General features: G+C 51.4%; 1 pseudogene; it reads right to left on the minus strand.

Annotated features, from left to right (window-relative positions):
* Nucleotides 1–1,323: 1,323 nt before the first annotated feature.
* LOC110589430 lies at nt 1,324–22,449 on the minus strand (annotated as a pseudogene).
* Between the last annotated feature and the right edge of the window lie 1,085 nt (nt 22,450–23,534).

Genomic DNA, 23,534 nt, shown 5'->3' on the forward strand with positions numbered 1-23,534 from the left:
GGGTTATATAAGGTGCTTTTTTAGTTACAAAAGGAGATTCATTTCCTCAGAAGACTCTGACTCCCCTTGTCCTTCCACATTTTATTTTATTTTTTTTTTACTTTGTGAAGTCACTCCTCTTTCCATTGCTCTTGATTAGGTTTCCCACTTCGACCACACGGAGAACTTTCTGGATATGCTCTGGATTTGGTCCTTGGTTACTGACCATCCTCAGGTACCCCTGGCTGTGCCCCGTTTTACCTGAGGTTCTGCTGGCTTCTTGCTGATACACTTCCCCTAGTTTTATACACACTCCATGATACATGGGGGCGATTGCTCAAGTGCAGAAGATGAGGCAAACACAGCTCCCAAAGACCTCCAACCTTGGGAGTTGGGGAGTTAATTTCCTTGCCATCATCTCCCTTGACCAGGAAGGGTAGTCCAGTGGCTTCTACTTGGCAGTTCCTATGACGAGAGACTGACTCTTTAAGCCCACGGCAGCTCTGTGGCAGTCAGTCCAGTCCATCTGTTCTACCTACACATTCAGAAACCGGGGACATGATCCTGATGATTGCTGCTTCACAAGGCCTGTTGTTGACCCTGGTCAAAGCTTCAGCTGTCACCTGATGCTGTCAAGGCCCTGATTCGTGGGCTAAGTTGGTGGTCTGAGTATTAAGGAATGAGTTCCATCTTAGAGGGAGGGTCTATGTTGACTGAAAGTTTGGGGGGATTCCTCTTTACCTGGCACAGTTACCTGGCAAAATTACACCACAGGTTCCTTGGTGAAAGACTAGGAGGAAGGTATATAGTATACAGTTGTGCTGTGAAAGTTGGTCAGGGGCCTCTTAAGTATGGAAACGGGCCTACCTGGGGCTGCAACTCTAGTAAGGTTGGGCCTCTAGTCACCAGACCTAGAGGACAGGTACAGTTCATATGCCGTTGGATGATGCCGTTGGATATTTTCTGCTCTCTACTTTAGGGCACCTGGTGTTTGCCCTTCTTGTCCCCTTGCACTTGGGTAGGGAACTACCTGGCTACTTCTGGCCAATCGGTTCTGATCAGAGGATATGTACCACTTCAGGACCTAAACATCTAATTGCCAATTTGTCACCTTCCAGAACAATCCATCTGCTGGTGAGTCTGGCCATGTTCAAGATCATGGCTGCTCCATCAGCCTGGATCACAGAGCGAGAAAGTCAAGTGAAAGGGGCCCAGCAACCAGCAATAGACATATAGCATGAACAGGAAGAAAGTTTTATTATTTTATGTCATTAAGATTTTGACATAATCTAGCATAGTTTCTTTTGGGTTTTTTTTGTTTTTATTACTCAAAAAAGCTTCATTTTAAAATTTAGCTTTCTGACTCTGAGCTTGTGCCTTCAATACTTTCACAACGATTTTCTGCTTCTCAGGAAGGAAAGCACACTTGATCCTGTCACACACACACTTAACACACAAGGAACCACTCTAGGCACTGCTGACGTGTTTTTTTGTTTTAGACAAGCTTATAAGAATGGTAGGCCTCACAGCACAAACTCCTTGAAGTCGGCCTGGGCACATGCCACACGTAGATTTTGGTGCTTTCCCGACCTTCCTGGTACGAAGGTAAATGATTTCTATTACCAGGGGTTCAGGACAGCCTAGTTTTGTTAGAGGCTATCCTGTAGGACAGCTTATGATGGTAGGTCAAATGATGGACTGTTCCGAAAGCCTACAGACGTGTTCCCCAGAAGAGAGTCAGCATACTTTGACTGACACGGAAACTGATGTTGAGAGATGAAGTGTGCCTTAACAAAGCCTGACTTCTGTGGCCTTGACTTAGGAGTCAACTGATGGGGCAAGAAAGCTGATTATGGAAGCTGTTTCACACTGATACTATTGAGAAAACCATCACCTACAATTACTTAGAAGGTAGATCATGAACCTAGTAAGCTTGTAGCTCCAGAGGAGTCTAAAAAACCAAATGTTAGTAGCTTTTGTTGGTTGGTATTGACTGCGTATGGCAAGATACTTCAAGAAAGAGACATTCTCAGGGAATAATGGACTGATTTATTGTCATTGGGTTGGAAGGGAATAGAAAGGGCCTTGGCAGTCTTGCTTCCATCCTGAGGCCTCTCCCTTTGGCTTGGAGATGGATCATCATCTCCCCTTTGTTTTCATGAGTGTGTGTGTGTCTGTGTCCTAATTGCCTCTTCTTATACAGACACTAGTCACACTGGACTAGAGTCCACCCCAATGACCTCATTTACTCTTATTATCTCTCTCTTTTTTTTTTAAAGATTTTATTTATTTATTTGAGACAGAGAGAATGAGAGAGACAGAGACCACATGAGAGGGGGGAGGGTCAGAGGGAGAAGCAGGCTCCCTGCCGAGCAGGGAGCCTGATGCGGGACTCGATCCAGGGACTCCAGGATCATGACCTGAGCCGAAGGCAGTCGCTTAACCAACTGAGCCACCCAGGCGCCCTATCTCTCTTTTTTAAAAAAAGATTTATTTATATATTTTAGAGAGCGAGAGTGAGAGCATGCACAGCGGGGGAGGGGCAGAGAGAGAGGGAGAGAGAGAATGTCAAGCAGACTCCTTGCTGAGCACAGAGCCTGACAAGGGCTTGATTTCACGACCCTGAGCTCATGTCCTGAGCTGAAATCAAGAGTTGTATGCTTAACTGGCTGAGCCACCCAGGTGCCCCTTAATTATCTCTTTCAAGACCCTATCTCCAGGGTGCCTGACCAGCTTGGTCAGAGGAGCATATGACTCTTGATTTCAGGGTTGTGAGTTTGAGCCCCCTGTTGGGTGTAGAGATTACTTAAATAAATAAAACTTAAAAAAAATAATAAAGACGCTGTCTCCAAATATTCTGAGGTCCTGGGGGTTAGGACTTGGACATATGATTTTGGGGTGAGGGTGGTACAATTCAACCCACAATACCCTCCCGCCAAGCTTGATGGGTTCAAGGTACCTGGGATTAAATAGATGGAGATGAGAAGAAAGAACTGTGGGAATGCTTTTCAGCATGGCCAGCAAATTCTTATTGGCTTCTGAATATTGTGGTTGATACAAGTTAGAGACTCTAAATCTCATTATCTTCCACTTACAAATGACAAGGTTTGTTCTTGAAGGAACTTAAACCACAGCCAGATCATTTTGATCCTATGAAGGCTTGGTTTTAGACTTTTAGAGTGGGTCTATTTCAATTTTGCCCTTAGTCCTAGGGTGTAGTCCTTGGTTCCAGGAAGTGGTCCTTACTTTTATTTTTTTTAATTTTTATTTTTTTATTTTTTTAAAGATTTTATTTATTTATTTGACAGAGAGAGTCACAGTGAGAGAGTGAACACAAGCAGGGGGAGTGGCAGAGGGAGAAGCAGGCTCCCCGCCGAGCAGGGAGCCCGATGTGGGGCTCGATCCCAGGATCCTGGGATCATGACCGGAGCCAAAGGCAGACGCTCAACGACTGAGCCACCCAGGTGCCCCGGTCCTTACTTTTAATGTGTGGACCTTCTGGGGTTTCAGTGGAAAGCCAGAAGGTTTACCAGACTTTTCTAACTTGACAGGATTTGAACTCCAAATTTTTGTTTCTCTAGCATTGGACGACAGTTGAAATTTCCATTGAGCTTTTGCCTTCCTCTGGATTCCTTGGAGTCCTGCCCTGCACATGTTCAGTGCAGGAGTCAACCAAGGATTTCAGTGGAGTTTGTACACAGATCTTAGGGTTCTCCCTCTGGTGTGCTCTTCTTTCAGGGGCTCCCCCCTCAACGTCAGGTGCTCCGAGGCCCTGACCTCTGATTCCTCAGCCAGGTATGTTGGCTTCTTTCTGCTTGAGATCTATCCCCACCCCCTTTTCACCCACACCTACTCCACCCCAACCCCCCTCTGCACAGACTGAGTGACCTGGGAGAAAAGCTGAGTAAATGGGGATCTCGCTCCATGTTCTTCCCTTTTTTCAAGGATCATATCCTCTCCAGTTTCTTTCTTTTTTTATTTTCTTTAAGAATTTATTTACTTGTCAGAGAGAGAGAGAGACAGAGCACAAGCAGGGGGAGAGGCAGAGGCAGAGAAGCAGGCTCCCCGCTGAGCAAGGAGTCCGATGTGAGACTCGATCTCAGGACCCTGGGACCATGACCCAAGCCAAAGGCAGCTGCTTAACTGACTGAGCCACCCAGGCGTCCCTCCTCTCCAGTTTCTACTTACTTCGGTTTGCTCTCAAATACTTTCTTTTTCTTTTTTTTTTTTTAAGATTTTATTTATTTGCGAGAGAGAGAGAATGAGAGACAGAGAGCATGAGAGGGAGGAGGGTCAGAGGGAGAAGCAGACTCCCTGCTGAGCAGGGACCCCGATGCGGGACTCGATCCGGGGACTCCAGGATCATGACCTGAGCCGAAGGCAGTCGCTTAACCAACTGAGCCACCCAGGCGCCCCGCTCTCAAATACTTTCAAACAGTTGGCTTTTAAAAATATTTTGTCCAGAATTTAGAATTGTTATCAGCGGATAGTCTGATATAAGCCACCATTACTAATTAGAAACGGAAACTCCTGAAGAGTTTTAAGCCTGTTCATTGCTTTTTTTTTTTTTAAGATTTATTTATATTAGAGAGAGAGAGATAATGCACACTCTCACTCAAGAACAGGGTGGGGAGGGGTGCCTGGGTGGCTCAGTTGTTAAGCGTCTGCCTTCGGCTCAGGTCATGATCCCAGGTTCCTGGGATCGAGCCCCGCATCGGGCTCCCTGCTCGGCAGGAAGCCTGCTTCTCTCTCTCCCACTTACCCTGCTTGTGCTCTCTCTCTGGCTGTCTCTCTCTGTCAAATAAATAAATAAAATCTTAAAAAAAAAAAAAAAAAGAGCAGGGTGGGGAGGGGCAGAGGAAGAGGGAGAGAAAGTCCAAAGCAGACACCTCACAGATCGCGGAGCCCGACCTGGGGCTCGATCTCATAGCCCTGAGATCATAACCTGAGCTGAAACCAAGAGTCGGATGCTCAACCAACTGCCCCACCCAAGTGCCCCTAAAAAGATATTCTTGCATAATTTCTTGGTTGGTTTGATTTTGCTCTTTTGTTATGGCTAATTTTTTTAAAGATTTTATTTTTAAGTAATCTCTACACCCCCAATGTGGGGCTTGCGAACCCACAATACTGAGATCAAGAGTCATAGGCTCCGCTGACTGAGCCAGCCAGGTGCCCCATGGCTGATTTTTTTTTAAACCATTAAATCTTTCCTCTAAGATTTGCTCTGAGATTTTTGTGAAAGTGACATCTCTTTTTAAAATAGGTCGAAATCACCTATTTAGATGCTTACCATCATTTACTGAATAATCTATCCTTTTTCTAGAATTTAAAAGTGTTGCCCTGTCACATATACATGACTAGATGGGTGGGTCTGTTTCTGGTCTCTTTTCTGTTCCATTGATCTGTTTATTTATCCCTCTGCTAGTCTCATAGTATTTTATTACAGTAATTTTCTGGTACATATTTTGTTTATATCTGGCAAGACAAGGACTTTTCCTTGTTCTTTTTTTCCTTTTTCCCCAAATTTCTGTTTGCATGTATTTCTTCCTGCAGATGACATTATCAGTCAATCCCTTGGGTTATAAAAACTACGTTTGAGTTGGTTTCTAATGCAGTGGTTCAGGCAGCAAAACCTCTCCAATGGGGTTGTTACTGCTCTAAGGCACCTGCTCGCCTTGTTTAGCCGCGGCAGCAGCCTCCGAGGCCCAGGGGTCGCTGAGGTTGGACGGATGCGTGGGTCTGGCTAGAGTGGGGCCTGGGCAGCGCCGGAGGTTGCCATGAGGACCAGGCAGCGGTTGGTGGCCTTCCCCGAGGGCTGCTCTCTGACTGCGGGCGGGAGCGTCTGGTGATGGACGGGAGCTGGACTCCTGGGTCTGTGCGCACGTGGTCCTTGCTCTTGGGGTGCCCTCCGGACACCCCGGTGGCGGGCTCGGCATTACCGCTGCATCTGGGTGGGCACCCTCTGCTCCCCGGGGCCTGAAGGCTGGGCGGCGGGGGCATTGGGCAGCGTCAGGGCTGCAAGGTGCTGAGCGAGGCTCCCCCGACGCCAGGGGCCTTGGGTTCAATTAAAATCGGGACCTAGAGATAGATCCCAACTTACTGTTATTACTTAATATTGTTTACAAGAGTCAAACAGAAAATGAGAAAGTGAAGTAACTGGTATGAACATCTGGGAACAAGAAATGAAGTCATCTATTTCTCAGATAATTGGAAAACTGAAGAGACCTTAGTGAAAAAAAAAATCTGGAATAGGTGAATTTGGGAAGTTTGCTCAATCAACCTAAACAGTGCCAAAATCTATGGCTTTTGTCTCCTCTAGCAACAAGAACCTTCATAAATTAATTTCACAAGAAAACTACTAACATATTTTAGACAAACTATAAGATCTCAGTGGAATATGCAAAATAAGATCTGACCAAATGGAAAAGCCTAACAATGATGGGAAACTTAAAAAATAAATGTAATTAAAAAAATTTTTTTTGGGCGCCTGGGTGGCTCAGATGGTTAAGCGTCTGCCTTCGGCTCAGGTCATGATCTCAGGGTCCTGGGATCGAGTCCCGCATCGGGCTCCCTGCTCCTTGGGAGCCTGTTTCTCCCCCTGCCTTTCTCTCTCGCTCTGTCTCTCATGAATAAAAAAAAAAAAAAAATCTTTAAAAAAAAAAAAAAAAAATTTTTTTTCCATTGAATGCAGTTCCAGCAATCTCAAATAATAATGATTTTCTTCAGAAGGAGAAAGATTTAATAAAATAATTTTAGAGTTTATCTGGAAGAATAAATGTCCCAAATCAGTCAAGAAATAAATAAGAACAGTGAGGTAAGACTTAGCTTACCAGACATCAGAACATATTCTAGAGCCCTTCTAATCAAATCAGTATGGTGTCGCCTTAGGCATAGATACATGGATCAACAGAACAATTAATTAGAGAACCCAAAAATGCATTGCAACACCCATGAGAATAGAATATATAACCCAGGTGGTAGTTCACTGTGGTGGGAACAGGAAGGTGTATTATTATTATCCACCTTTGCTCCTGGAACATCTTTAGTTCCAGTTCGGTGGACCGCATTGGAGGAATGGCTGAGCCATTTGGGTGGGACCCTGCTGCTGTCCAGGTGTACCTGCTCAGTGGCCTGCTAGGCCCTCTGCTGCTCACTGAGGTTGCAGCACTGACTGAGCCATGACCCTACCCTGGAGGGCCTCCCCTGTGTGGGAGAGAGGGGCAGCACAATGAGGTAAGGTCTATAATGGAGGCCTGTATCACATATATGGAGAAGGAGTGAAGGAGTTGCCTGGCAAGGGACATGTGACCTGATTTTGTTTTTGTTTTTTTGGGGGGGGGAGGAGCAGAGAGAGAGGGACAAGCAGGCTCCACGCCCCATGCGGAGCCCAATGCAGAGCTCGATCTCATGACCCTGAGATCATGACCTGAGCCAGAAACCAAGAGTCAGAAGCTTAACCGACTGAGCCACCCAGGTGCCCCAAGTGCCCTGATGTTTAGGAGTGAGCAGGCATCTTCACTGCTGAGGTTGGGTAAGGGTGAGCCCATTTTGGGGGCTCCTGAGGTTGCTCCACAGTGACTGTCTGACCAGCATCCAGCCCCAGAGCAGACCTCCAGATGGGATGTCTGAAGCACCTGGGAGGGGCCCCGAGGGATCCAGTGCTTATCCAAGGGCCTGGCCAGGCAGTGCGGGGAGGGGGGGGGCAGAGCTGACTGCCCGCCCAGTTCTGCCAATGTCCCCTGCAGTTCCCTCCTCAGTGGGAGCCAGAAGGTCCAGGAGAGCGGGCCCTGGCCTCCAGCCAGGCTTGCTGTCCCTTGGAGCCTGACTTGGTCTGTGTGGTTGTTGCTCGAGCTGGGTCTGTAACCTGCCCAGGGACGGATCCACGTGCATGACCTGCTCAGGTGGGGTGGGAATAAGGCCATCCTGCTCCAGCCTGGCCTGACAGTGCACTTGCTTTCCTCAGCTGCCAGAATACCCTTGTTTGTTCCTTTGTGTTTTCCATTAAATGATAGATGCTGGCAGAATCCACTTTAGCTCCACTTCCTCCAGGAAGGACATCCTGGTCTCTCCATTTGGGCCACCCTCCTCTGTAGGTCTCTGGCTGGTATGACCTGCAGCTGTTTGGGGTGTGTTAGTCCTATCTCCTCAGTTCAACTTTTGCTTTCAGCCCATCAGCCCTGGCTCCCAGGGCAGAGAAAGGGGAGATTAAGGACAATGGGGGCCGAGGTGGTGGTCTGCAGGGGGTGGTCGGGAGTCAGGGACAGATTCTAGGATGTTTCCATAGAATTCGGGCATGGAGTACAGTGGGGGTATGAGGAACACAGCTAACTATCAGGACTGGGAAGCATGGGGGGGGGGAAGGGGGCACACAGTAGCTGTCCCAAGAAACAGGTCTGTATTCGTGCCAAAACACCGGGGGGGGGGGGCTGGGTGTCCCCAGGAGGGGCGGGGGCACTGTCAGCTGAGGGGTGCCCAGACAGCCAGTCGGCAGATGCAACAGCACTCGCCTCTGACCCTCCTAGTTAGGGCCACCGGAAATAGGTCAGAAAGCCGGCTGCCTGGCATTCCCGTCCCCTGGAAGAATGCTTTCCCATGTCAGGGTCTTGTTACCCAGACCAGGCACCCCAGTGGTTTTTTCGTCACAGCACACAGAAAACCTGCTAATCGCCGGAGGACACACTGAGGTGAAACTGATGAGGCTTTGGAGGGTGTCAGAGGGGACAGCTGAGGGTCTCAGGCCACGCCTGACTCCAGAGGGCTGAGGAACTCTACTTCTGAGCTCCCTGTAGCCCACTTTGGGAAGCTCAGGGCTAATGGTGCAGGCAGACCATCCCCTCTGCTCACACGACCCCCTTACTTTGGGCCCCCCGTCAGGCACATGATACGTGGCTAGCTTTCTGTCCGTAGAGCATAGTCACACCCCAGCACCACTTGCCAAGGAGACCCCAGGTCACCAGGAGGAGTGATGGGGGCTCCCCAAGACTAACCACACTCTACCACAGACAAGTCCAGGCTTGTTTACGGTGTGGGGGGGCATTCATACAATTGGGTGGTGAAGTCCTGTCAGTTCGTTTTTCAGGGACGTTATTTCTGTTATAGCCAGGTTCTTTTTTTTTTTTTTAAGATTTTATTTATTTATTTGACAGAGAGAGAGAGCAAGCAGGGGGAGTGGGAGAGGGAGAAGCAGGCTCCCCGCTGAGCTGGGAGCCCGATGTGGGACTTGATCCCAGGACCCTGGGATCATGACCTGAGCCGAAGGCAGATGCTTAACGACTGAGACACCCAGGCGCCCCATAATCAATTTCTTTTTTTTTTTTTTTTTAAAGATTTATTTATTTGACAGAGAGAGATAGCGAGAGAAGGAACACAAGCAGGGGGAGTGGGAGAGGGAGAAGTAGGCTTCCCGCAGCGCAGGGAGCCGATGTGGGGCTCGATCCCAGGACCCTGGGATCATGACCTGAGCTGAAGGCAGATGCTTAACGACTGAGCCACCCAGGCGCCCCCCCATAATCAATTTCTTAATATTGTATCTATCCACGCAATTCTGGTAGAAACCACATACTATCAAGGTATATTAATTTTTGATGTACTGTTAGATTCAATTTGGTTTCTTGCTTTGCTATTCGTTAGTGCTGTGAGGCCTTAGTTTTCTTGTATTTTGCTGAGTCTGGGCTTAGAAAGAATGCAGGAGGCCCTGATGTTTATGGGGAATTGTAAACCTAACTAACTACTGAAATAAGGAAGGACACACAAAACCACGGCCTCCTCTGGCCCCTCCTTTAACCCCCTTCCAGTGTGGTAACCATTGTGCTTGACTTCCCCAAATTTACCCTCCCAATTCCCTTAAGGATTCATCTAAGTCAGTGCTGTCCAGTAGAACTTTCTTCGGTGATGCAAATGTTCTAGTGTATGTGTTGTCCCTTACAGTAGCCACTGGCCACGTGTGGCTATTGAGCACTCAAAATGTGACTGGCGCAACTGAAGGAATGAATTTTTAACTTTGTTTAATTTCTATTTTAATTTCAATAGCTCTGTGTGGTCTCGAGGCTACTATAGTAGACAGTGCAGATCTAAACCATTTGTGGTCCTCACACCATTTTCTTCGATAGCAGTTGGCTTAGGAATGGGCAGTTGACCCTATCTTAAGGGAAGAATATGTGGGACCTCCCTAATATGAGGAAATCCCTCTTCTTCCTTGGGGGTATCATTTCTGAAAGTGACCCTTGCAGCCCTTAGGCTTGGGTCACACACCAATAAATGAGGCCATTTTAGTCTAAGCTGAAGTTGATCGATGCCCAATGCAGAGGAAGGCACAGTGAGGAAAACCACACAAAAGCAAAGCGGGGGCCCTAGTGGGCGGGGAATGCAGCCTCTGGTTCTGGTTGTCTGTTCCTGTGTAACAAGCTACCCCAAAGCCTAGAGGTTTTAACCAACAAACACTTTATTCTGTCTCACAATTCTGTAGGTCAGGAATTGGGGCAGGGCTCTGCTGCACGATGTTTTTGTGCACAAGGTATGAACTGAGCTCACTCAGTGCTATCTAGCTGGCAGATGGTAAGGTCCAGGGTAGTTTCCCTCATGTGCCTGGCACCTGGCAGGGATGGCTGGAAGTCTGAGCGCTGCTGGGCTGTCGACTGAAGCTGATGGATGCGGCTTTTCCAGCGAGGCAGCTCCAGGCATCAGACTTCCTGCAAGGCAACTGGAGCTCCCCACACAGAGTGTTCCAAGACACAGGAAGTGGAAGCTTCCAGCCTCTTAAGGCCTGGGCCCAGTCTGGTAGAGCCTGAATCCCACCATATTCTACTGGTTAAAGCAGTCACAGAGCCTGCCCAGATTCAAGGGGTGGGGACACATCTCACCTCTCAAGGGGAGGAGTGTCAAAGAATTTGAGGCCATCTTGAATCCACCACACCAGCAATGCTTACTGCGGATACCCCTTTGAGTTAGGGCAGCCGGAACCATGTGAATCACATTCTCAACCTGCATAGTTCTCATCTCCAAAATGTCTACTCTTTCCCTCCGGGCCATGGAAGGATCTGGGAGTTGTGCTCCAACTCTTTAAGGCTGCCCCACTCAGCTGCTCACCTCTCCCCTTCTGGCCTACCACCTCCTCCTCTGTGGTCTCAGGCCCTCCCCAGGCGCTTCCCAGAACCTCCTCGCATGAACCAGGGGTTACAGAACCTGAGTGGGTATGGGGCCAGACACCCATCTCTGATGGAGGGGTGTCTTTTTCTCCTGTAGCTGCTGAGAAATGCTTATGCTAGACCTGGCCCGTGCATCTCCCTAGATTTATTTGATCATTGTCTGCCTGATATTACAGGTGACCCTTCTAGAGGACCGCCTGCTACCTCCGCATTCTTGAGGCACAGGGAAGATTTGGATCTTCATCGGAGGGAGTTTGCTGAGCTGGGCATAGCCTTGCGGCGCAGGCCTCGTCTGCCTAGTCCCCCCTGACCACCTGGCCTTGTGGCACACCTGCCCCCCACATTCTGGCTGCTCGTCTCTTCCTCCTGTCCTGGAGCTTGTCCCTACTGGGGTGCAAGCAACTGCACACCCACTTGGCACCTATGCATGCATATTGGCCTTCAGAGCTATGGGCTGCAAGACAGCAGATGGCATGGGCCACTGGCTTCTGTCCCCTGGCACACAAGCTGCAGCTCGTGCCAGAATGCACCACCACAGCCCCGGGACTCAGCTCTTCTGGTTCCTACTGGGGCCAGGAGGGGCACCACACATAAGAGCAGGGGTAGAAAGCCCCCTGGGGTGGACACCCAGTAAACTCAGCAACTGGGAGATGGGAGTGTGTTTTCCCCTTTTTTTCTCTGAGGCAGACTCCTTGAAGTCATGGTGGCTCATACAGCCCTCCTCAGACATCTTTCTCAGCCAAACAATCTCCGTGCCTGTTACAGTGCTGTGGTCCGCTCAGTCAGCCCCCCCTTAGGCCTTCCCTCCCCTTTGCTTGCCTCACTCCTGCTTCCCTGGGATTCACTCCTCAGAAAGTGTTAGCATCTAAGCTTTTGCCTCAAATTCTGCTTCCCAGGGAATGCAGGCTAAGACAAAGCTCATTCTTCACACTTGGTGTCACAAACATCCTGTGACATCAGTTCTGATCAACCAAAGTCACTTAGCACCTCCTCCTGTTTGTTGGACACGAGAAGAGCCCTTGGGGACATGGCGGCCAACACAGCACAGATGCAGTCCTGGCGCCCAGAGCCCTTGGGGTGGGGGACGTGCCAAGGGAGTTGAGGGGGACAAACATCCCACTGTATCATAGAAATAGAAAGAGTAGGAAGGGCCAATCTAGAAGACTTAGGCCTTTATGTCTATTGGTGGTCATTTCTAAAACCCGTAAGCTGGGGAAAGGGAGCCATGGCTAAATTCATTAGAAATTCCGTCTGCCAGATGATCTCTTTCCTGAAAGCCTATGAGAGTGGGTGGGCTGCAGGGCTGGCCAGGTGAGTACCAGCAGTCATCTCAGAAGGTGCTGGCCAAGGCTCTTGTGTCACCTTGTGGCCAGCTTGGCCACACAGGCTGGAGGACAGGATGTTCTGGTGGAATGGAGAGAGGATGACCAATTTGGAATGTTAAACCTTCGAGGGGAGGAGACCCTCCCTATCCCCTCCGAGGGTGGACCAGAAGTTGGGAATCCATGTGTAATGACCTCTGACCCTCCTCATTCTGGGACTCTGTGCATCACTGAACACTAGTCTTTTGGAGAATTTCATTCTAGTTACTTGCTCAATGCAGAAGGCATTTTTGGTGCTCTGCCCAGGTCCTGAGGCCACCACTCACCAGTACTGTGGACTCACCTACCCCCTTCTAAGGGCTGACATCTGAGAGTTCTTCGCCCTGGAGGGAACTGGAAATGCTTGGGTGTTTAGGTACCTGCAGGGTAGCCCATAGCAAAGAATTGCTAGCTCAGCTCTGCTGTCTTGAGGTTGGATTAAATCCCAAGTGTAACTTACACTCCAGAGTTCCCAGCAGCATCAGGTGGAGGCTAGGACTTTGCCTGACATGACACCTTTGGCTGCCTTTTCAATTCCCTTCTCTGCTCACACTACTTCCAGGTCTGGCTGAGCCCTTCCCACCCTGACATTTCACTGGTCTTCAATTTGAAGTCCTGGGAATTCGAAATCAAAAGAGGCAAGAGCATCACGTGGGTGGGCCCTCAGGAGCTGGCCAAGAGTGTCCCTGCGCCTGGGGCTCTCAGCAGGTGGGTAGGGGCAGGACCTCGTGGCTGGCACGGTGAGATGAGGGCCTACAGTATAGAGGCTACAGTCCTTCCTCTTTGAAAGCTGCAGGGGTATAGGAAGGAAGTCTCAGGAGAACCTTTCCTGGGCCTCACCTGGGTCAGCCCTACCCAAACACAGCACTGTTGCGTGGTTCCATCAGGAGCCAGCTCTGAGCACAGGATGGCTGGGGCCAGGCCCGAGAGCAGGGCAGAGGGAAGGAACAGGACTGTGGGGGTAGGTGGTTCCTTAATGGGCCTCCCAGAGAGCTCCTGCTGTTGTGGCCTTCACTGAGGCACATAAGTGCTCAGGTAAGAACCCCCACCCTTTTTGGGGTGCCTGAGGCCCAGCTCTAAGGGGAGGCTTTGTCACTCCTGATACCAGTTTCCTCTTCAAAGTCTAGCCCTGCCCCCAGCTCCTGCAGACTTCTATCTTTGTGTCCTCAGCAGGTGCTGGACCCAGGAGGACCGGGGGGAGCCCTGTCCCAATTGTGGGGCTCAGAGGTGTCTGAGACCTCGCACCCAGGCCCCCTGGACTCTAGTCTCTTCCAGGGGCACTGACCAGAGGCAGGAACAGCAAAATCTGTAACGGAGAGAAATGCAGGCCAGCTATCTGCCATGAGGTTGAAAACAAAATAGTCAGGGATCCCCAGGCCCGGATTTTTTTTCTTGGGACACATCACTTCTATTCAACAAGTCTAAAGATCAGAAACCTGAACCCAAACCCGAAGACACTCTAGCTCAGGGCTGGGCTGCTGGGGAGAGGGATTTGAAGTCCTTTTATGCTTGTCAGTTAGATCCGGAGTTGGCAGGGGGGTGGGGCATATATTAGAAACTTAGGTTTTTAGGCTTAGGGTTCTGTAAACTCAAATACTGTTTTTCCTTCAAGTCCCCACATTAAGGCAGTTTGTTCTCATTTGTGCTTTTCTGTTCAGTGCAGTCTAGGCTGGTGCTGCACACAGGGGTGACCATGCTGGGCGTTGCACTGGGGAGGGGAGGCTGGGGACGGTGGGGGAGGCCAACCCTCAGAGCAGGGGTCCAGATCCCTGACCAGGCCCGCACCCCAGAGTCCCGCCACAGGAACTTTGGGAAAATAAGCCTCAGAAGGACCACGCCGATGTACAAAGATGCTTATGGAGAGACTTCCAGGTCATGGGTTGCAATAGTCAGTTAAAACTTCCTCATAGATATTCTCGCCCCTGGTAACTAACAGAGTGAGCTACAAAATATATAATGAAATTCCAGGCTTTTGAATAATTAATCAACCGTTTTTAGAAGTGAGAGCAGAATACAGCTGTCCTAGCACAGATGGGCAGTGCCTCAGTCCGGGGCTCCTGTGCCTTTTTGTCAGCCCCTGCCTCCACTCGTGCCCTCTCAACCTACAGAGAAGGGGAAGAACATAAAACACCCAGCCTCGGAGGGCACCTCAGAGCAGAAAGCAGACCGGGGACTCCCGATCAAGATGGCAGATGGAACTCCAAAACTTGCATGAAAGTCATAGTAAAGGGACATTTGAAAGGCATAAACCCCCAAAGACGGGGAGAACAGCAGAGGAAACCACAACAATCTGGAACCCAGAAGCAGGAAGATGAGTGGAAACTGATTCAGTGGCCCCCGAGAAAGCCAAGTCCTAAGCCGGCGATGGGAACAACCATGAACCACCCATAATCACTCGATTACATGGAAGACATCGGGGGAGGGGGGAGGCCAGCAGGGGGATCACAGGATGGTGTTAGGAGCCCTCGGCATCCTCCCCACTCTGCACAGCTCTCCCCCCATCACGTTCGAAGACTGCAGGGTCTCCAGGGTGAATCGGGATATCTCTGCCCTGGGGGCTGGGCATCAGGCAAAGGAACTGGGCGTGGAGGTCCTGAACCAAAACAGGGGGCTGAGTGAATACTGAGATGCCTCTCTCCCCCCACCAGCCCTCTTCTCTACTCGGCTCCTCTCTGGGAAAACTGATGTCAGGGGTCCCCCAACAAATAGCCCAGCCAGATCAACCTGTGAAGAAGTAGGGTTGAGGAGCCCCACCCAGCCTCCAGCTTCTTGGAGGCTCGCTGGGGAAGGGGTGCAGCGCCCAGCTTGGGCTCCTCTGAGGTGGCTTGGAGGGCTGTCAAGCAGCTCTGTGACATTCTTTCTAGATTGCGGGGTCCCTTAAACCTGGGGCTCTGGGGCTTTAACCAACAACAGGAAAAGTCTCTTTCCACATCCTTCTAAACAAGATTCAGTAGCATAAGCTTTTTGTGTACAAATATGGAGATAGCTAGCAAAAGAAATACTAAGGGATTGAAAATGGTTGCTTCCAGGAGGTGGAACTAGGGAGTGGGAGGGATGGGGCAGGGGACTATTTTTCATATAAACCTTTCAGTATGATTGATTTGATTTGATTTGATTTGATTTTAAGTAGGCTCCACGCCCAGCACAGAGCCCAGCATGGGGCCCGAACTCACGACCCTGAGATCAAGACCTGAGCTGAGATCAAGAGTCGGTTGCTTAACCGACGGAGCCACCCAGGTGCCCCAGATTTCATTTTTAAAGGATGTGCTGGTATCAGATCACACAGATAAAAACTACAAAACAGGGCGCCTGGGTGGCTCAGTTGGTTAAGTAACTGCTTTCGGCTCAGGTCATGATCCTGGAGTCCCTGGATCGAGTCCCGCATCGGGCTCCCTGCTCGGCAGGATGCCTGCTTCTCCCTCTGACCCTCCCCCCTCTCATGTGCTCTCTCTCTCTCATTCTCTCTGTCTCAAATAAATAAATAAATAAATAAATAATCTTAAAAAAAAACAACAAACTACAAAACAATCCCAGGAATTCCCTTGCCCTGGTGTGTCCTCAGGGATTTGTGGGGCAGGGGGAGCCCTTACTCTTCAAACCTGTCACATGGTTACTCACCCTACCACTGCTGTGGACACAGAGTCCCAAGTGGGGACATGCGGGCAGGGGTGGCCAGGGTTGCTGCTGTGAAATCGTAGGCTTCCTGGTCCTCAGGGAGAAGCTGTGAAGTTTTCACTCTCAGAACTGCATTTCTGAGAAGCTTTTAGATGATGAGGGAAAGGCCGAGTCCCTGGTGGAGACCACAGCCTCTTGGAGTGAGAAGAGCTGAGGGGCCGGCTGGGCTGGAGGGTCCATGCTCTGGGGCATGAGTGTGGGCCTCCATCCCCTCTGTGTCCACAGGCAGTGAAGGGAGGAGCCCCAAGCTCTGCAAGTCAGCCCTGCACCGGGGTCCCACCCCTTACTCTCCACATCACCTCCCTCCTCTGTCCAGCCCTCTCTAGAAGGCCTAGCAGCTTCCTGGACCTGCAGTGAAGGCCGCTTCTGGCTCTCCAGGGAAGCCCTGCCCTGAGCACAGCTCACTTGCTCCTAGTCTGTCTCGGGGACAGGTGTCACACACTGGGTCCCCTCATCTCTGGGTGGCCGAGGCCTCCTGCAGACTCTGTCCTCATGGGGTGTTGGTCAGCTCTGCTGATCAATCAAAGGAATCAAAGTTTATCTGAGGAAAGGGGAAGGCAGGACTTACGGCCGGGCGCCAGGGTTCAGGGATTGGGATGGATGGTGAGGCCTGGAGGCCAGGCAGTTCTTGCCCGATTCCGGCTGCCTCGGGGAACCCAGGCAAAGCTAAACAACCAGGCCTGAAGGATCCAGGGGCTTGTCACAGGCAGGTGTCTCCCAGTTCCTAAGACCTCCAGGCAGCCTCTGTGGGGTACTCAGGGGAGGCCACCTGCAGCCCCGCACAATCGTGGCTTCCACATCTTGATCTCTGAACACCTGCCTCAACTTCTACTCCACAGTTCTTAACCTTTGTGCCAGGGACCCCTCTGGAGTCTGGTGCAGCCTATGGGGCCCTTCCCAGGAATGTTGCATAAGATGAATGCATAAAATAAAATACACAAGATTACGAAGGAAACTGATCCCAGCGAAATATTATCACTAAAATATTAAATAAATAAGTTTGTGATGGAGTAACATGTATGCTTCTTCATTAACGAATCAACAAGATCTGGCGGCAGGTGTATGCAGGGCCCGTCATTTTGAAGTAGCCAAGAGCAAAACCAATACCGTGCCATTGAGCAACATTCCTACCGCCATAGAAAAGGAGCGGTGATTTCCACTGGGGACAGAGTCACAGGCAATACTACTGTGGGGTTTTATCCACGCTCATAATAAAGGAAAATGCTAAATTTCCGCTAGAGGTTCGTGCAAACAATATCATTTTTTTCTCACCCAAGTTCACGGAGGCCCTGAAGTCTACCTGCAGACCCCAGGTAAGAACCCTGCCTCTTCTGCCTGGCTTCCAGAGTTCGCAGCTCTGCTCGCCACAGCCCTTGCCAGAGGGGCTCCTCTCGTGTGCCCCTCTGCCCCTGGGCACCAGGTGCCGGACCTCTCATCACAGCCCTTGCCCCACTTTACAGGCGCTCAGGCAGTTCTGGTTGGAGCCTGAATTGGGAAAAGTTGGGAGAGTCTGCTCCTGGCCCAGGCTGCAAAGGCACTGCGCCGTGCAGAGCAGACAGAACCGGAGCTGAGGGGATGCGAGTGAATGGTGGGTGGGGGGACAGGGCTCCCCTGTGAGTCCAGGTGTGTGTATGGAAGGCATTAGAATGAAGATGTAGGTCGGGTGCCTAAGGCTTTGTGTTAGGCAGTGTTTTTAAAAATCCCGGTGCCGGGGTGCCTGGGCAGCTCAGTTGGTTAAACATCTGCCTTCGGCTTAGGTCATGATCTCTGGGGTCCTGGGACCGAGCCCCATGTCGGGCTCCCTGCTCCGCGGGGAGTCTTCTTCTCTCTCTCCCTTTGCCCCTCCCGCTGCTCATTCTCAATCTCTGTCTCAAAAAAAATAAATAAAATCTCTAAAATAAATAAATACAAAATAAAAATCCCAGTGCCTAGGCCATATACCCCAGGCCAACAGAATCAGAGTCTCTGGGGGTGGGCTCCAGGTGATACAATTTTTTAAGCTCCCTGATGATTCTAGGGTGCCTTGGGGGCTGGATGTGAGGGCATGGGACAGAGTGGTGGGCCGGAAGAAAGAGGAAAGAGGCCCCAGAGTCTCTCAGAGGTCCACTGTGAGCTGACTGGGAGCTCTGTCCAGAGCCTCAGCTGGCTCAAGTGTGAAGGGAGGATGGGAGAGAAGACTGGGATCCCTGAAGAGCCCCGAAAGCGGAGGGTGCCAACCATCAACAGTCCCTGACTTTGGTGGCCTGAAACTGCCAGCAATTCCTGGACTTAGCTGGTCTTCTGAGAAGAGAGAATGAGCACCTGCTGTCCCAACCCACTGCCCTGCCGATAGCCAACCCCTACATTCCCTGCAGGTGGAAAAGCTGGGACCTCTGGACACAGCGAGGCTAGCTCTTCTCGGGCAGGGAGCTCACACTCGCACCAGGAGCTCACTTCCCCTCTCTGGGAAAAGAGATGTGGTCCCCACACCTGCTTTGCCTCCTGCTATCCTTCTGCTCCCTGACCCAGAGGGCTTCGGGAGGGGCCCGTTCTGCCACAGAGTGGGCCATGAGCCTGACAAGACCTGCCTTAGCCATCTCAATCCCTCTGCAACCAGGTAAAAGGATTAGGGGCTCACATTGCTGAAGTCGGCTGTGTTCCAGGTGGGTGATTCATTTCTCTTGTCAAATTAAAGCATTGCGTCCAATGAAGCATCGCTATCTCCATTCTGTAGATAAGGAAGGAGACTCAGAGGGCAAGATGGAGCCAGCCGAGGTCACACAGCTCCACAGGGTGGCACAGTCCTGGCTGACACCAGTGTCCTTGTGGGGTGGTGTGGGCATTTGTGCTGCCCGGGGTGAAGCCAGGACTCGCCCTCTCCTGCTTCGGCAGCCCCGGTGAGCTTGGGGCCCTGACTATGGGTGAGGCAGCCTAGGGCACTCTACACACTTTCTCATGAATAACGCAGGTTTTAACATCCCCATTCAATGGAGGAGGAAACGGAGTCTCAGAGATCATAGATCCTTGTCACTTCCAGTTCCTGAAAGCAGATAGGGGTAAAGCTGGAAGGCCAGCGGAGGTCACCTGACCTGCTGGGCAGGCATGAGAGGGGATTTATAATATTTATAATTTTGTTTACAGCTTTGAGAATCCCCCTGCAAAGGTAACTGGTCCACAGTCACATCGAAAGACAAAGCCAATTCAAGTTCAGGGATTGCATTCAGAAATCTTCCAGGTCCACTCATGCAATGCTCAGAAATCTGAGGGCTTATGGGGTACTTTACTCACTGAGGAGGAACCCAGACATGTGTCACATGCTAGAATTGTTCTTCATGAAGCACATCTCTGTGGTTCGTCAATTTCCATCCTGCCCCGTCCTTGTCTCCTACGAGCAGTCAGAAATTGCTCTGGGCTGTTAGAAATCAAAGCGGATGCTTTCCTTCCTTCCTGTTCCCCTCAGACAAATGCTCCAGTTTGTAGGGAAGAGCTCAGGATCTTGGTTAAGATCAGTGAAAACACCATGAGGAAGAAAATTATTTCTCCTGCTGTTCCAGCATGTTACCAAAAGGTCAAAAAAGTATATGGTCCCAAGGTGGCTCAAGCCGCTCTCTGTGTGTGCCAGGTAGGGTGTTCCATGCGCCCCTAGGAAATGTCAAAGGCTCTAGGGAATCAATCTCATGGTTGAAATCCGGTAGCAAGTTCTTGCTTTCCACGGGCTGCTGGGCGTGCCCAAGGTACATGCCTCTCTAGGGTGTGTAATCAGTTTTCAAGTTAAAAGTTTGTTCTTGGGGCGCCGGGGTGGCTCAGTCGGTTGAGCATCCAACTCTTGATTTTGGCTCAGGTCATGATCTTGGGGTCGTGGGATCGAGATCTGTGTCGGGCTCTGAGCTTGGAACAGTCTGCTTGGAATTCTCTCTCTCTCTCCCTCTGCCTCTCCCACTGCTTGTGCGTGCTCTTTCTCTCTAAATAAATACATAAATAAAATCTTTTTTTAAAAGTTTGTTCTTTTGGTCTTACTCATATTTTCCTTGACTTTCTGTTTCCCTATTCCTCTCTTGCACTTGTTAACCAGCCCTGACTCCCCTTGACAGAAGCTTCCAGCTAAGGGGAGGAAGAAGCTAGGTTCTGGGGCTGACAGTGTGTGTGTGTGTGTGTGTGTGTGTGTGACTGTGTCGTTCCCCTTCTGATAACACAGCTAGGGTGCCCAGGGCAGCCACTCTAACTGATGCTAACCCAGGGCAGAGCACACTGTAGTCGTTTAATAAATGCATGGTCCTTGGATGGGTATGAAGTTGGAGCCCCCAGACTGGACTCACTGAAATGACACACACGGACCAGGCAGGATGGGCAAAGGAAACACCTCTGAAGGCCCTGGGTCAGGGCCCCAGGCCAGGAATGTGGGCATCGGAAGGTAGCAAACCCAGGCGCCACCATAGGTACTCCTGTGGGGACAGGAAAGGGCCCCACAGTGCTGTGTGAACTCTGTCCCACGGCTGTACCCTGGCTAGTCTCCCTTTTGGCTATCATAGGGTGCGCAGGAGGCAGCTCAGTGGGAACACCCCAGAATGGGGCGTAAGGGTGGGAGGAGCCCCAGAGAGGTGGGCCACAGGGACCAGAAGGACCCTTGGATGCCTCTGGGGACCTTAGCAGGACCACAGGGCTACTCGGCTGGCTCCCAAGGGGCAGGCCTACACTGAGTGGAGGGGGGGTGTGGATGGCACTCAGAGCAGGTAGAAGGGCAGAGCTGTATCTGCTGCTCTCTGGCAGAAGACAGCAGAAGAGCAAGATTTTCTGAATTTCTGAGTTTATGCCCCCCACCCCACCCCAGGCCATGGGACAGAGGGCCCTATCCTGACAGGGTTTGCCTGGAACCCAGCAGATTGCAGGTGAGGGGGGCCCAGGTGAGCGGCTGGCTGGGTGCCTACAGGAATATGCTCATTCAGACATTTAATATTCCCTTGACAACAGCTTCTGGGAGTTTCCCAGGAGTCTCCGGGTAACCAGATAGCCCTTACCAGCCCCAGGACGAGGAAAGTGATCCCTAGCAGTGAAGAGGATGGGAACAGCACGGGAGAGGCATTACAGCGCTGCCCACTAGGCCAGGTCACAGAGACCAGCTTCCCCGGACCCTGGTGCTGTGGCCAGAAAGACAGAAACACAGGGGCCACGGGCCTGTCCTCTTGGCTTTTCTATCAGCTTTTTTTTTTTTTTTTTTAGATTTTTAAAATTTATTTGTCAGAGAGAGCAAGCACAAGCAGGGGAAGCAGCAGACTGAGGGAGAAGCAGGCTCCCTGCTGAGCAAGGAGCCTGACGCGGGGCTCGATCCCAGGACCCTGGGATCATGACCTGAGCCGAAGGCAGACTCCCAACCGACTGAGCCACCCAGGCGCCCCTCTATCAGCTTTTCTTACAAGAGCTTTCAGGACTTCTCTACAATGGACAGGAATTCTGGGGCTCAGAAGTAAGTGAAGTTGGCATCAGGGCCCTGTGGACGGTACCAGTGACCCTGGTTGATTCTAGTCCCCCAGCAAGTGTGGGGTGTGTTGGCTTGTGCCTGAGTGCTGCCTGCTCTAACATAAAACACCAGAACCCTGCCTCCCTGGCCCCTGGGCTGTGCAGACACCCAGGCCCTCTCTGCTGCCCCGGGGCAGCTCTCAGGTCTCCTGCTTCCTCTGTCCCGAGAACTCCCCTGAGGGTGAGGGGCCTGGAAAGCTCTCCCCACCTGCAGCCAGGCCAGTGAGGGGCGAGGGGCAGGCAGTGCAGTGTAGGTGAGGGCTCCGGGTACCAGAGTGCACACTCAGCCCCTTCAGCTCTCCCGCACGGAGGCTGTGTATGTGGAGGTGGAGTGGGTGGGATTGCCCATAGACTCCTAGGCCATGCTGAAGAGAAGGGTGGCCCCGGGCTGCTCCAGGGGAACCCAGAGGCTGGCCAGGCAGACAGCTGCCACCACTACCCACCCAAGGCTCAGGCCACCCTCCACAAGCAGCCTCTGGGGAGGGGTCACAAAAAAATCAAGGAGCTAGAGCACCTGCAGGTGAAATGGGAGGGCTGACCTGCTGGCCGGGGGGTTGAGGGGGACCCACACGGTCTACTGGCTACGGTGGCAGGTTGGGGGCGGGGCAGAGGGATGATAACCTGTGTGCACCATTGCCCTTCCCTACTCTGCTCTTTGTCTCTCAACCCCTCCTACCTCTGGCTTCCAGGCAGCTTTGGCCATTGGGAGGGAGGTGCAGAAGACAGGAGACCAGAGAGGAGAGAGCGGCAGTTCACGCCCACACTCGGCTCACCGTGGCATCTCTGCCAGCAGCCATGTCCCCACCAAGGCTCCAGCTCCGCGCTGTGAGCACCCTCTCTCTGCAGCAGCCTGCCGGGCAGCTCTAGCCCCTGGAGTCCCAGGACCCACCTTCCTCCTACCGCCCTTCCAGCCTCGGACTTGGCAACATGTCCTGCTCTTACCAATCCCTGGGCTGCCTCAGCGTCCCCCCTCAGAGCAGCTTCTAGGCCCTGTTACCTGGACAGCACCTTGAGAAGCAAGGACCGAGGAGATTTTTATTTTCCTGAAACGATGTGCAGGCACGTGACTCTGGCCACAAAGATGAAACACACAGAAACACACAGACCTATTTGTGATCCAGGGAGGGAGAGGACACAATCAGATGATGATCACTATAAATGACACTATTAGTGAGTACTCCGCAGGATGGACAGGAGGCTGTGAACAGCTGGGTCCTCAGGACGGCTTCGTTGACACCTTGGAGAGGTGACGTTTGAGCTGAGACCCGGAGAAGGGGCGCAGGAAGGTTTCAGGAGCTATGCATGAGCAGAAGCTGGGTGACAGAGGGACTGGGTGTGTTCTGCGGACCGAGAGGAAGCCAGCCTGGCTGGAGCACAGTGAGGACTCCCTGGTGAGTGAGCCCAGAAGCTCACGCACAAAGCTGTCTCCTCCTCGCCCAGCAAGAGGGTCTGCACCTGAACTCAGCTCCCCATGTGATCAACTCCCCTTTCCCCATGGCCTGAATTCAGCTCCCAGGAGGGTCTTCAGGTGCCAGCAGCTGGCCTTCTCAGAAACTTCCCTGCTCAGCAGGCAGCCACACCCAGACTGCCTGGCACCTAAGCTTGGCTGCTCCTTTCTGAAAACAGGGCTGGTCTGGCGCATGCATCAAAAAGGGGCATTAGCGGGGTGATGGCAGCCTGGTCCGCATGCACATACATCGAGGTGGTGGGGGATAGCAGGCCCCTTCTTGCTGACTGTTGGTAGTTTAGCTTCCCCAACAAAATCTACTTCTTATTCCCCTGTACTGGGGGACATTGTGTTACTTTCCTTTACCTCCTCGCCAAACTGGGCCTCTGTCTATGTCTCAAGAGCAATGGAAGCCGCCAAAGGGTTAAGCATGGG

Source organism: Neomonachus schauinslandi, chromosome 6, assembly GCF_002201575.2.
Source record: "Neomonachus schauinslandi chromosome 6, ASM220157v2, whole genome shotgun sequence".
In the NCBI taxonomy this organism is placed as follows: Eukaryota; Metazoa; Chordata; class Mammalia; order Carnivora; family Phocidae; genus Neomonachus; species Neomonachus schauinslandi.